The 14562-nt window shown below is 38.4% G+C and overlaps 1 protein-coding gene across 4 annotated transcripts in view; it reads right to left on the bottom strand.

Annotated features, from left to right (window-relative positions):
* htr2cl1 (5-hydroxytryptamine (serotonin) receptor 2C, G protein-coupled-like 1) overlaps positions 1–5045 on the bottom strand; it is a 103712-nt gene extending 98667 nt beyond the window's left edge. For 2 of the 4 annotated variants that reach the window (XM_084108317.1, XM_084108318.1), the window contains exon 1: positions 4886–5029. The gene's annotated coding sequence lies outside the window, so the exon portion shown is untranslated. Of the gene's footprint in view, positions 1–4885 lie in introns of all 4 variants that reach the window. The other 2 variants (XM_084108316.1, XM_084108319.1) reach the window with 2 other exon arrangements.
* Between the last annotated feature and the right edge of the window lie 9517 nt (positions 5046–14562).

Here is a 14562-nt window from a genome sequence, read left to right as displayed (position 1 = left end):
ATTTTTAGGTGGCCATTTTAACTTTAGCTTTGTTTATATTTGGTTGTAGTGAACAGGTATAGTTCACCCAAAAATAAAAATTCTGTCATCATTTACTCATCTTCATGTCGTTCCAAAACGGTTTCATTTTATTTTTCTGAGGAACAGAAAAATAAAATATTTTCATAAATGTTTTAGGGTGCATCTGAATTTGCATACTTCCCTACTAAATAGTATGTGAAAAGAGTATGTTCGAATTCTTCATAAAACAGTAGTCAAACCCGGATGACTTACTACTTCCGACAAGATTCTGAAGAGCACATCTGATGGACACGACTAAGAATTTGTGAATAGCAGTGAAATAACGCAACTGATGCTGGTAGGTCACATGACAATGAGAACATGACGGATACATATACTTTGAGAACATACTTATTACAGTCACAAAGTAATTACTTATTCAAAAAAAGTACCTACTCCAAGAGTATGTAAATATTTTCATGCATCACATAATTTTTTTTTTTTCTCACATAAAAATATCTTGAATATTGCACAACAATTGGCAGACCCCTACAACCACAGACATACAGGTTGAGGACCCCCTATGACGACCCCTGGTATACCTTGAATGCGCGGTTGCTTTGTATAACGCATAATGTCTGCCAATGCATAAAATATAAATAAATGCACATTAGTTCAAGTACAGTGAATCAATTAACTATTGCTGGGCCCAGAGTTGATTCCTGAGCGCAGCAACACAGAAAAACAATCTGCATTTAATTTATTACTTTCATACACTGACATTAAAATGTGTTCCACTGATCTTTCTAATAGATGTAATCGTGCGTATACATCAGCGTAGAGAATGATGCAGTGTGTGGGGAATATTTAGTTTAGGCCTGGTATGCAAACACAAAGAAACAATGAAAACTGTTATTCTAAACGATTCCTAGTAGCTGGAAAAACAGGTTCTACAACAAGACACCGTGTTTTAAAGAAGACTCCTTACTCGATTGGACAAGCTGACAAGCTGACAGACATGAAAATCAGAATTACATGAATCGATGTATCTTCAAGGGGCAGAGCAATTTTTTCTGCATGGATTGTGCACCCTTCCACTCTTTGTTATACTCTATTCTTGGTGCTGTAATATACCTTCAAAAGGTTCAACATGATATTCTACTGTCCCGTTTGAAAAACCCTGCAAAAAACTGCAAGACATTTCTATAGTTATCACTACATTAAGTACAGTACACATGCAGAAAATCAACATTTGAGATTCACTCCCACTAGTAAATGTGGTTGTCACTTCCGTTCGTCCTTTTGCTAATAAACAGATTGCTGCATGAGCTATATTATATCAGGCCAATACTGCATTATGCTATCCGTGCTGAAGTTCTGATCTGAACTGCTGACACTATCACAGTTAAAGGGTGTAACAACTGGAAACAGGCTGCTGGAATGAACATGGGTCTCCAAAGGCATGTCTCAAAGAAACACCTCACCAGTCAAGTCATGTGAAAGGAAAGGGAGAGGTGCAGTGACAGTGCCAAAGACATAGCTACACTCATGAATACTGAACAACTGAAGAGAAACTGGCACTAGATTTTTCTTATTCTGGTAAGTCAATTCCCTTCATGAGGGAAGCCAAAAGTCTTTAATGAACTAAACTCCTGAGAACACAGTTATGTCAACTTTGTCAGTTTCATTTGATATATTAAATCCTATTAAAATTAGCACTACCGATGCCACTCCTCTCAAACCCTTGGAAATACACTATCAATCAAAAGTTTGAGGTTGGCAATATTTTTTATGTTTTTGAAAGAAGTATCTTCTCACCAAGGCAGCACTTATTTGATCAAAAATACAGTAAAAACAGTAATATTGAATTTTACAGCAATTACTGAATTTTCAGCAGCCATTACTTCAGTCTTTATTGTCACGTGATCCTTCAGAAATCATTCTAATATGCTGATTTGGTGGTCAAAAATTTCATCAATTAATGTGTCCTTGCTGAATAAAAGTATTCATTTCTTTTTTTTTAAATTCACTGACCCCAAACTTTTTAACAATAAACGTTACGTTTAGTCACAAGTGTGGCAAGTATGACGCTCAGAATATCAAAATGCCTCTGTGTGATTCATCCCAGCACTGATGCTGCCCAGGGAAGCAAAGTGACATATGGGGCATCTCTGGTATTTTGACACCTAAAAAAGACAGACTCGGAGGGAAACGGCCGGAGAAGCTCCCACATGCTGTGGCACTGAACGTGGGATGTTTCTAGTGCCAAGGACTCTGTGAACTCTGTGACAGGTGGACTGTTTCTGTAGCTTGTCTCTGGGGCTGGGGGACGTGGGTACGAGAGCACACCAAGACAAGATCAGATGAGATGTGTGAAAGACCGACAGAGAGGAAAAGAGAGAAAAGGGCAGACAGGCAGAAAGGGAATTTTCCCCTGTGGACGCACACAACGGTTTCCGTGCACTACACGCATGTATTTATCCATGTGTGTTTTCGTGTTCGGTGCCTGTTTGGGCAGCTTTCGTTTTACATAAAGAAATTAAAGAACACAAAAATGATTAAGAAGAGGATCTTCTAATGCTCATGGTGACGGTCACACCAGCAAATCAATTTAAACTGGAGCAGGTCAGGTCACCGCTTAAGATTATTGACATTCTTTATCCCATCATCAATGTGTACTGGATGTTAGTAAAAACAAAAGCATTGAAAAGATATGCCAACAAACATTTTAAATGCAACAAAAACAAATGTTATATAAAAAAAAAAAATAAAAAAAAAAACTGAACCACAATCAAGACAAAACTACTACAAAATACTGTGTTTCATTCATAGTGGTGAGCCATTCCCACTGGGTACAATCAGACCTGACAGAACACTGGTCCAGGGCCACTCAGACAAAGCCCTAATGCCTGCACCAGGCAGCCGATTCATATTTATGAGAAACCCCACAGAGAAGCAGAACATTAAACATAAAACCAAAGCCCAGAACACCAGAACACAATCCAGCACAGCCTCACATCATCAATTTCTCTCCAGGGTGCTAACTCTAGATCAGTTGTCCACTTCAATACATAAACTAATGAGATCAGAAAGAAAATGAAGGTTGATTCCAGATGAGCTAAGATGTATTATAAACGATCTGGAATGAGTATGAACAAAACAAAATCACAACCAGGTAAAAGCATTATTCACATACATCACATGTAGATCATTTCTAATGGACCCTTTTCAGGGTTATCAGAAGCGGAAGTCACCATATATGGGTAAATTTATATAGTGGTAAACAGGTTAATTCATCAAATATGATTGTTGGGTTTCCATTTGTTCCAATAGTAAAAGAAAAATAATCCACAATAGCATTTCCACAACTTTCCAAATCAGGAAAAAAAAATTACAGAGATGGATTACAGTAGACAGAGGAGAGAAAGATTACAAATTTACCATCAGCCATTGTAGAAACACCTTCACAGCAAGTTTTTATAACTTAAAGCCACAGAAATATTGATATAAATGGACATTATTATTATTATTATTATTATTATTAAATAATGAAAATACAAATAAGAGTTGCTTGATTCACGATGTTAATAATTGTAGAAATGATCACCACAGCCTGTGAAAAGTAGGCCTATCCATTGGTTGTATTGGTTATGACCTCAGGTCAAAGAAAATGTGGATTAAAACAATATTTCATCTACCCCATTTTAATGGAAGAGCCAGATAATTAGATGTCTTAAAAACAGTATTAAAATCCTAACACACCTTTCTATAAAACAATAGGATGCTAATTAACTCACTTTCATCCTCAAAAAGCAGACTTAATGTCATTTTTAAACTACGCAAAATGTGGAACAATTACGCATGCAACTGCGCGCGGATGATGTCAGCCGTATTGCGTCATTTCATCTTATTACAGCGTCCACTTTTCAAACCTGTACGCGTCCTCACTCTTTCACGCGGGCGCGCGCCTCTCCAAGTCCTATAGATAGTAAGGAATTGGAAGGAATCTGGACACATCGCGTCGCATAATGTCACCACACGAAACCAGCAGTAATAAATTCACTGCTAGTCTCAGAGAGATCCCAAATTGATATCACCAATTAATCATCATTTTTAATTAGATCAAGGCAAATATACCTCAGCAACTACAATGAATGTCACCAATGTTCATAAATTTGTCTCTATGTCACTGAATCTGACTCATGAAACTAGATTTCTTAGAGCAAAGACACATTTAAATGCCACTAGAAGGGGGTTCATTTTACACTCTGACATTGACAGTAAATTGCGAACAACTGAGGAAAGACTTGAGTAAGGTCATGACTCTATTTCATGAAAATGTTTGACTTAATGTGTTTAATATCACTTGATTAACAAGATGCGTAATAGATGTGGAGCGATGCGCAAAGGAAACACTAAAGTTCTGTTACACATCACAGCGCATTCAATAATATCTACGAGGTTCATCTCCAACTACATAATAGCAAAATCACCAGCAATGCCGTCATTAAAATAAGCTTTTATAGCATTTACAAGATGTGTTGTCTTATCCTGCGCGCAGGATCATTGCCAAACAAAGAGAAGCTAAATTACTTGAAATGGCTTAAATCCACATTTTAAAACGTTAAGAATTCATTCACTTTCCGAACTTACAGTCGTTTTAAGACATAACTAACTGTGAATACTTCAATCAGGCTTTTTTAAATACTTTTTTTCTACAAATGAATATGTAAATGAATTGTAAAAATACAATTGTTAAATGAATACGTGATACTTCGCAGTGAGAAGATATAGACTACATCCATCTAAAACGAATTAAATAAATAAACACCAGTGTTTTCTCGCACGTAAAAAAAAGAATAAATGTTATTTGTGATTAACTCACCCATTAAGGAATCGTCTTTCTCTTCTGACCTGTCGGCATTCTTGCGTTTCTCCTCTCCTATTTAGTCTTCTTTCACTTTCATTGATGACGAATTCCTCAAGAACGCAAGCCCGTGGCAGGACGAGGATTGTGCTCATTCAGACTGAAGCGCGGAAAGAGAGAGGGAGGGAGGGAGGGAGAGAGGGAGAGAGAGCGCGCGCGCGAGCGCCGTCACTGCCTGCAACCAGCCGCACACCAAACAACGCGGGAGGATCCACAGGCTGTGTGTTAATGCAGCTGCGCTCTGGCGCACGGCCACGGGTAGCAAGGGTGGTGGCCAGCCAGTGTTTATCTGTAACGCATCAGTACTCGACGGTCCGGTTTAATTACTATGAACTTGCAATTATAGTGAGCGACTGGGCACTTTTATCAACATCAAGAAAACTGAAAGTCACGCACAAAGATCGTTTCATAATAAAGTCGTCTAAGTTCATGGTGTAAATCAATCCAGTGCCAAAAGTTAACATACCAGAAGTTAAATTAGCCAGTTTTGTAAATGTCACTTCTTCACAAACCAATTTACATAATGCAGGTTACATGCCTTAAACTTATTACAATGTACAATACTGTTGCAGTGTCCATAAAAATAACACACACATATACATTGATCGTTGATATACATATATTTGATCAAATACAGTGAAAGCAGTAATACTGTAATATATATATATACATATATATATATGTATATACTGTATATATATATATATATATATATACACTCACCTAAAGGATTATTAGGAACACTATACTAATACTGTGTTTGACCCCCTTTCGCCTTCAGAACTGCCTTAATTCTACGTGGCATTGATTCAACAAGGTGCTGAAAGCATTCTTTAGAAATGTTGGCCCATATTGATAGGATAGCATCTTGCAGTTGATGGAGATTTGTGGGATGCACATCCAGGGCACAAAGCTCCCGTTCCACCACATCCCAAAGATGCTCTATTGGGTTGAGATCTGGTGACTGTGGGGGCCATTTTAGTACAGTGAACTCATTGTCATGTTCAAGAAACCAATTTGAAATGATTCGAGCTTTGTGACATGGTGCATTATCCTGCTGGAAGTAGCCATCAAAGGATGGGTACATGATTGTCATAAAGGGATGGACATGGTCAGAAACAATGCTCAGGTAGGCCGTGACATTTAAACGATGCCCAATTGGCACTAAGGGGCCTAAAGTGTGCCAAGAAAACATCCCCCACACCATTACACCACCACCACCAGCCTGCACAGTGGTAACAAGGCATGATGGATCCATGTTCTCATTCTGTTTACGCCAAATTCTGACTCTACCATCTGAATGTCTCAACAGAAATCGAGACTCATCAGACCAGGCAACATTTTTCCAGTCTTCAACTGTCCAATTTTGGTGAGCTCGTGCAAATTGTAGCCTCTTTTTCCTATTTGTAGTGGAGATGAGTGGTACCCGGTGGGGTCTTCTGCTGTTGTAGCCCATCCGCCTCAAGGTTGTGTGTGGGGTTCATAATAACATTGGTTCATAATAACATTCCCCCCCATATGTCTTTTTTAATTTTTATTGTTCACTTAGTTCATATGTATTCTAAATTCTTGATGGGGTTAATACTGGAAATATGTTTAAGTCAATGTTTGTGCAAACGCATAATCTCTGCTTGTTTTATATTGAGTGATGCTCAAGCAGGCATGTTATAGCGATCCTACAGGAGAGGGGGCGCCCACGGAAGAGAGGTGCGGGCGTGGACTAGAAACAGAGGAAGAGAGTTTTTTTGTAGTGTTGTGAACGTGCGCAGAGTTTTTGGTGGACTGTGAATAAATGCTGAGTTAATGTAAGCAGTGAACAAGATTAAACGAACCCATCAAATTATGCACGTCTTGGAATTCATTCATTTCGACATGCAACATGTGCGTGTTGTGGCTTCACAAATGCTTTGCTGCATACCTCGGTTGTAACGAGTGGTTATTTCAGTCAAAGTTGCTCTTCTATCAGCTTGAATCAGTCGGCCCATTCTCCTCTGACCTCTAGCAAGGCATTTTCGCCCACAGGACTGCCGCATACTGGATGTTTTTCCCTTTTCACACCATTCTTTGTAAACCCTAGAAATGGTTGTGCGTGAAAATCCCAGTAACTGAGCAGATTGTGAAATACTCAGACCGGCCCGTCTGGCACCAACAACCATGCCACGCTCAAAATTGCTTAAATCACCTTTCTTTCCCATTCTGACATTCAGTTTGGAGTTCAGGAGATTGTCTTGACCAGGACCACACCCCTAAATGCATTGAAGCAACTGCCATGTGATTGGTTGATTAGATAATTGCATTAATGAGAAATTGAACAGGTGTTCCTAATAATCCTTTAGGTGAGTGTGTATATATATATATATATATATATATATATATATATTATTTTTTTTTTTATTATTTTTTTTTTTTTTAAGATGACTATTGGAAAATATTTAAAAATGTAATTTATTCCTCCCAGTTTAGAAAAGTATTAGGCAGCAAAAAAATGGTTTTGACCATTGATAAAAATAAAAACCATTATTTATAATTGAGCACCAAATCAGCATATTAGGGTGAGTTCTTAAAAATCATGTGACACTGACGACTGGAGTAGGCCTAATTATTCTTATACAATTATGGATCCTATATAATTATGTGCAATTACTGTAAGTACATATATATGTACTTAATTTTACAAACACACACACATGCATTTTATTCATGGTGACAAAGACATTGGAGACAGAAATGGGAAGTAGAGTTTGGGCCATAGGCATTGTTAGACCCTATGTCTTTCATCGCAATCCACCCCTAAAAATCTGTGATTATAGCTGTCAACACTCTTAAATATCTGCGCTTATGTGATCTCTCTTCACTTTGTCTAAACCAAACAGCTGCAGTGAGCTATCGGGTGGTTATTTCACTTAGAATCAACTCTCACCAGTCCCATATCTTTTGAAAAAACTAACGATGGTTACATTAGGTATTATTCTTAGTCAGAGGAAGACTCGCTCATAGGCAGGCTGGCAGTGTTCTGCACGGAGCACTACCCGCACACAGCTGTTCACAGATGCACACTTCATTTCTCTGTGTCTCATCAGAACGCTCTCTGGTCCAGTGAAATCACAACATCAAACGCAACTAAATCTCTCACCTTAACTGATTTACATCTACTGATAAACAGATGGCATTTGTTTATTAAAGCAAAATTGTCAGTCAAGCGAGATTCAAAAAGAAAATGCAAAACATTTTGTTTTTTACAACATAATTTTTAAATCATAGCACCTCCCATTATTCTCAGTGATGATTCATTACTCTAATATTATATTTAAGGGGTGCTCATTTGTCATAAATAATGCAAACATATCACCTAAACTTAAAGGTTTTATGAGATTCACCCAAATGCAGTCAATCCTCTTGACAGCCAGGAGCGTCTGCACTCTTATGTGGTATGACTAATCATACCTAACAAAACACCTTTTCAAAGAGGCAATTATGAAGGACTGCATGGTGCTGTGAGGAGTAGAATACGATTAGATGAGATCTGCAGTTGAGCATTTTGGCACCATCCCAGTGCTGAGTGCTACGTGTTAAATTATACAGACCCAGCATGGTTCCTACGAATGGCTTCGTTGTGCTTCTGACATATCATTTGTGACAACAGCGGGGACCTGAACTTCCCCTAAAGCCAAGCTAGGACAGATCGACCGAATGCACAGAGGCCAAATGGAGCTCCATGAGGATTGGAGGGCAAGAGGAGCAGAGCAATAAATTAGCCAGTCTATGATATAAATGAAGATTATGGGATTTGAAAGGTCAATCAGTTCCAACTCAAATTTCTCAAGTATAATCATAAAAGCCAACACACATTACTAGGTCTACTGGGGTTAGAGAGAACTGAAATAGACCATATAATGGTCCGGGATGTTTAGTGGTAAAAATCTCATCCTTAGAAGAGCATAAAAGCACAACTCCTACCTTTAATTCTGTTCTGAGTACCACCCTCCATCAACGCCTATGTGCATTAGCGTTTGGGAGGTAATGAGTGCAGACCCCTGGAGGAAAGAAATTTTCCCTTCTCTTACCCAGGCCACAGGCAAGTCTAATGGGCCTCACAGGAACATCTCGCACCACATACACACACACACACACACACACACACACACACAAAGTGTATCAAAATAGTTGAAAGGTAATCCGGCCTCCCTCTCCAACTTTGCCAGCAGACAGGATCATTAGACTACTCAACAATGATGAGGGATATTTGAGGCACATTTCCCCAACTTTCAGGAAAGATACATTTGGAGAATGTCAAACGACAATTCCTGCTTCCCACACCCACATGAACCCCCTGCTGCATGCGCACCTATCATTAAGGGCTTTGTAGAAGAAAAAGACACAGAGAAGCAAGGGTAGTGATTATAACCTTTTCTCCTGGGTTCCTCATCTTCCTGTCATATATATATGGCACTATAGAGCTCTGAGCAGACCTTCCTAAACTAATAACAAGCTAAGCCCTGTGGGGGAAATGTTGAGGGTTAAGTCAGTTAAAGAAACAAAGGTTCACATATGTTCACCGCAAGGAAATGTAAAGATGCCCTAGAATTGATGAGGGATAATGGCTTGTAATAAACATTAAGGTCTGAAAAGCCACTGAAAAGCTACATTATGCTGTGATTACAGCTTTGTTCAGTGTACAGCTGAGGCTAGCAAGTGGCTTTATTCTACAAATAACCCAAAGCACTGCCAAAATATTAGAAAGCCATGTTCCCACAATAACTGTTAAAGGGTTAGTTCAGCCAAAAATGGAAATTCTGTCATCATTTACTCATGTCAAAGGGCGTAGTTTTGGTTTGAACATTGGGGAAGTTTAAGCGGGGTTTATTCCTTTGTTTGTTTATTGTTTATTAATCTTGGCGCACACACAGTATTCAGTGATTCGCAAGCCAGAGGGTTGTTCCACAAAACAAGATTAGAATACAAGCCAGGCTTATTTTGGCTAGTCAGACTTATTGTCTGTGGATTCCGTTTCATAAAGCAAACTTAAAATAGTTCAAACTCAGTTACTTTGGCAACTTATGCTGGGAAACTAACCTGGTCCAGGGTAGACTAACTGTCAGGCCAAGCCTGAGTTGAAGCTTAACCAGAATACCGTTAACACTGACCCGCTTGGAATGTGATGAAATTACATCAGACTCTCTGGCATGCTGCCATTTTATTTCATGTAACCGCTATCAGTCCATAAATGAAAGCAAATGCACTTTAATAATTAATGTAATAAATTCGAACATACAAAAAGTGTAACAAATGTAAAGAAGTAAAGTTACATTTCTTTAGTTGGTGTTATTTTTGTAATGAATCATTTAAATGTCTATAAATAGGGAGCTCAACCCATATGTCGGACCCGTAATCATGGCATGTCCTTTCATTGATGAGGTGCTGGATGAGGGAGCGATAATCATACGCAGGGCATTTCAAAGAGAACATACTTTCAGGGACAGGGCAGGCCCGTTGGCTTTTTCTTACAACTACCTGCATGAGCGGTATAGATCCTCAAGGGAAGGGATAGCATATATTTGTAGATTACTGAGCCCACACATCACAAATAGCAATAGCACACAATGTACAGGTACAGTCCTACTTAGATGACATTGTAGGCTACTACTGTAGAACCAATTGTTCTGTACAATAAGCTGGGCACCAGTGTTCTGTTCATTACAAATGCAGTAACAATCCTCATTTTATATCTATGTAAGTCCAGTGTAGTGACCTACATTTTTTATTATTTAGATGATCTGTGATCACAAATGTAGAGGCGTGCATGATTCCAGAATCTTTCGGGCCTCTTCTCTTTCCCACCTGGCACAAGGTATGTTAGTCACTTAACATATGGCAAAAACTACAGCTTTAAAATACCTTCACCAAATTCAATACTAAAAAATAATGATAATAATACTCTATTCAGGGGCCTGTTTCAATAAGGAGGTTCAACCAACTCTGAGTTAAAACTTGAGTTGATTTACCCTGAGATGGGAAACTCTTGAGTTTTCGGTTTCAGAACAGCTGAATTGAGTTAGTTTAATCAACTCTGAGTAGGTATCCCACAGGCAAAAAAAAACAACAACAAAAAAAAAAACTGTGGCAGCAACTAAAATTGAACAATAAAAACATAATTCAATCAGTTAAATTAAGCATAAAAGGTTCATGGCTGTAGGCTACATGACTTTACAAACATTTTACATATTAAATAAATATAATTCAGTGTCTATGTCAATGTGCCGCAGCTGTTTCCATGTAGTATTATGCTCTTTTCACAAAATTAAATGTTCTCTAATTCAACCTGTTACATTTTTTAATTAGGCTAATGAAATTAACATGTGAGTTCTCCTCCGCTAACAGCAAGAAGGCAGAGGACCTGCACCACCTCTGATAGATGAAGCGGAGATACACAATATTGGAAGAATATTAAAATCCGACAGGAAAAATAATTACTGTTGCTTTTGTATTTGTAGGAAATAAAAATGACCAAATAAATTGTGAATAATTACTGTTTATTTAACAGCTGTGGAGGTGGTTACGGCATATATCTCTACCCTTCCATCTGGCATCCTCCCATTCCATTAAGTAATGTTTCATTTTCGGCAGGAGCGATGATGGGAATATGTGTCATCAATGCATCCAACTACACTGGAAATCCTAAAGGAAATTCTAATTATTCAGTTACTTTCAGAGGTCACAGCAAGATGTTATCAAGTGAACGTCATTTATCAGATTACCTCATTTAATCTGATTTCTCCACCACTAACCTGCAATCCTGTGAATCTCCTCTTTGATGGATCTCACAGGTTTGTGTCCAGGAAACAACACAAAAAATCTCAGAAAGAGCGTGAGAGCGAGGCACATTTTCCTTCCTGCTCTGATATAGTGTCCTTACTAATGTGATCTGCATCTCCAATGTTATATAGAAAAATGCACAATTAATGAATGAATGAATGTACTGCACTGCAGAAATTATTTTCTTACTTAGGCTTTTGTCTTGTTGTTTCCAGTCAAAATATCTAAAAATTCTTATTTACTACATAAGAAAAACTCTGGGTTTACAGAAGAAAACCTGCTCCCGACCAGGGCTGAGTTTCCCGATAACGTTGTCTCTTAGCGCGCTACGAAGACTCTTAAGGTATAACTTAACTGAAGGTATACCATTTCTAGGTGTGTTCCCCGAACTATACCTTAGGAAGCCGCTTAAGATATACCTTCTTACGTGCGACGTTACCGGGTGCTGTCCGTGGCGATGGTGCTGAATTGGTTGATATCAATGGCTCGAGACTCAATTATTCTCTCTTGCAGGGGCTGTTTATGTGAGAAAGCGGTGTTCTTTATAAAAAAGCACTTTAGAAATAGTTGAAATTGCATTTACTAGGACTCATGGGATATTATAAAAAATAATCCAAACTATAATAGCCTATAATAGCATTGCCTACATATTTTAAAATTGTATCATATATTGCTGCCATAATAACCATTAACATTTTTTATGTGCTTTCTTCTCTTTCCCATTTTTGTTCGCTGAGGTGGAGCTGCGATGAAATATTGTTCTTGTAAATACTTTCAAGCATTTCAGTAATAAAAGTGTACATCACGTACGGTGCTCGGCAGTGATCAAAAAGGATTTAAACAGTGAATTTTGAATCTCTTCTTGAAAACGCAGAGATGTGGATTCAGACGGCACTAAAATAACCGACTTACCCCTGTAAATGTTTAAAATACCGTACGAGCCCATGAGAAACAATATTAGCGTCCGAATAGGACTTAACTGACAGTAGCCTATGCTTTCACTGGCCTTTAAAAGCGCTCTTTAATTAAAATAAATTTATACAATTTTATTATATATAATAATATAATTAAAATTCTAACAACAATCAGTGTAATGACAATTTTATTATTTGCATGAAAACACTTGAATTAGCCTAACTGAACACTGTCTGGGTGTATTAAAACTTCAGAATTATATTCATATAGACCTGCAACAGTGATAAGGTAAAGCTAAGAGTGGTCCAGACCAACCTTCCGAACGTATGACTTACAGAAGGTATACTTAACTAAGAACGTTTCGGGAAACACGTATTAACGATAAAGTACAGCTTAAGGTGTAACTTAAGAACGACGTAGCGTTAAGAAGGTTTCGGGAAACCCAGCCCAGGTTAGGTTCCCAGAGTAAGTTACCATGGTAACTGACTCCGATTACAAGTTACCTCTCTTTCAGAAACAGGCTTGACTTACTCTGCTTTCTCGGGTTTGACATACCTCCCATTCTGAAACGGAAAACCCAGAGTTTCCCTCATTTCAGGGTTAACATACTCAGAGTTTTCACTTAACCTCCTTTCTGAAACAGGCCCCAGGTGAATTCTCAGGAGTTTTGCTGGGAGACAAGGGATATGCATGCATGCCTGCCTTATCTCTTGACTCCCTATCAGGAGACCCAGACTGAGGCACAGCACAACTACAATATAGCCCATGCACGCACAAGAGCTCGTATAGAGATGACATTTGGGCTCATCAAGTCAAGGTTCCAGTGCCTGAATTACCTCAGAGTGACTCCACAAAGGGCATGTGAAATTGTAGTTGCATGTGTTGTGCTACATAACATTGCCTGTCTGAGGAGAGAGGCAACCAAGGATGGTTGTAGAGGAAGACTGGGGCATTGAGAACATTTTTGAGGACAATAAAACAGGCAGGGTTATAAGAGACAGTTATGCCAATAATTATTTTGGTTAATATGGTCAAACCATGTTAAGTTTTCACTTTGTCCTCAACTTTCCTCCTTAATTTACCAGACGCACAAGTCACAGTTAGTTTTTTTTTGTTTTTTGTTTTTTTCAGGTTGAAGCTGCCTGTGGGGGGTGAAAACATACAATTAAATGTCAAAAAACAAAAAGGTCACGTGTCTTTGTTTTAAATATGGCAGTTCTACTTGCATTTTTCTCCATAGCTATTGGATTTCCAGCTCCAACTTTCTTATCTTGAGGTTTTTTTTATATTGTATGTCAGGATCTATGGCTTCCATTTGTTTCAGGAGATAGCGTTTGTAGATTCCCTTTATATTCTCTGGGTTTGTAAATTCCCTTTATATTCTCTGGGTTTGTAGATTCCCTTTATATTCTCTGGGTTATGTAGGCACAGAAATTTAAGTTATTTGATTGAGTGCTCTTGGCACTTTTTTGTAATTTCTTAATACTCACTTGGTCACATGTGGTCCCAGACTGAGAGGACTATGACTAAGGGTGTCAGCATCCTGCAGCCAATAATAATAATAATAATAGGGGAAATGCACACTACACTGTGCCTACCTCAGGCCTCCTTGAACATACTGACACAGTCTCCTCATCCTCCTCAACTGTGGATGGGCCTTCAACCTGACACCATTAATTAAACTCAGTTTAATAAATCACCACTTGACAATAAATCAGTGCTTTAAACTCTGTCATACTCACAGGGTTCAGCATGATGTCTGGTGGATTCAGCAAGCACACAGAATTTGGCATCACTATGAAACGGAAATATTTGGTTAGGAATGCATGAATAAAAAATGAAAAAACCCTTTATGTAGTCATTACAAGGTGGAATGGATTCAGATGCTGTTCCCCCCCTTTATTCCC

This window comes from Abramis brama, assembly GCF_963993115.1.
Source record: "Abramis brama genome assembly, chromosome: 3".
In the NCBI taxonomy this organism is placed as follows: domain Eukaryota; kingdom Metazoa; phylum Chordata; class Actinopteri; order Cypriniformes; family Leuciscidae; genus Abramis; species Abramis brama.
The sequence above is the reverse complement of the archived record's forward strand: the minus strand, read 5'-3'. Positions and strand labels throughout refer to the sequence as shown.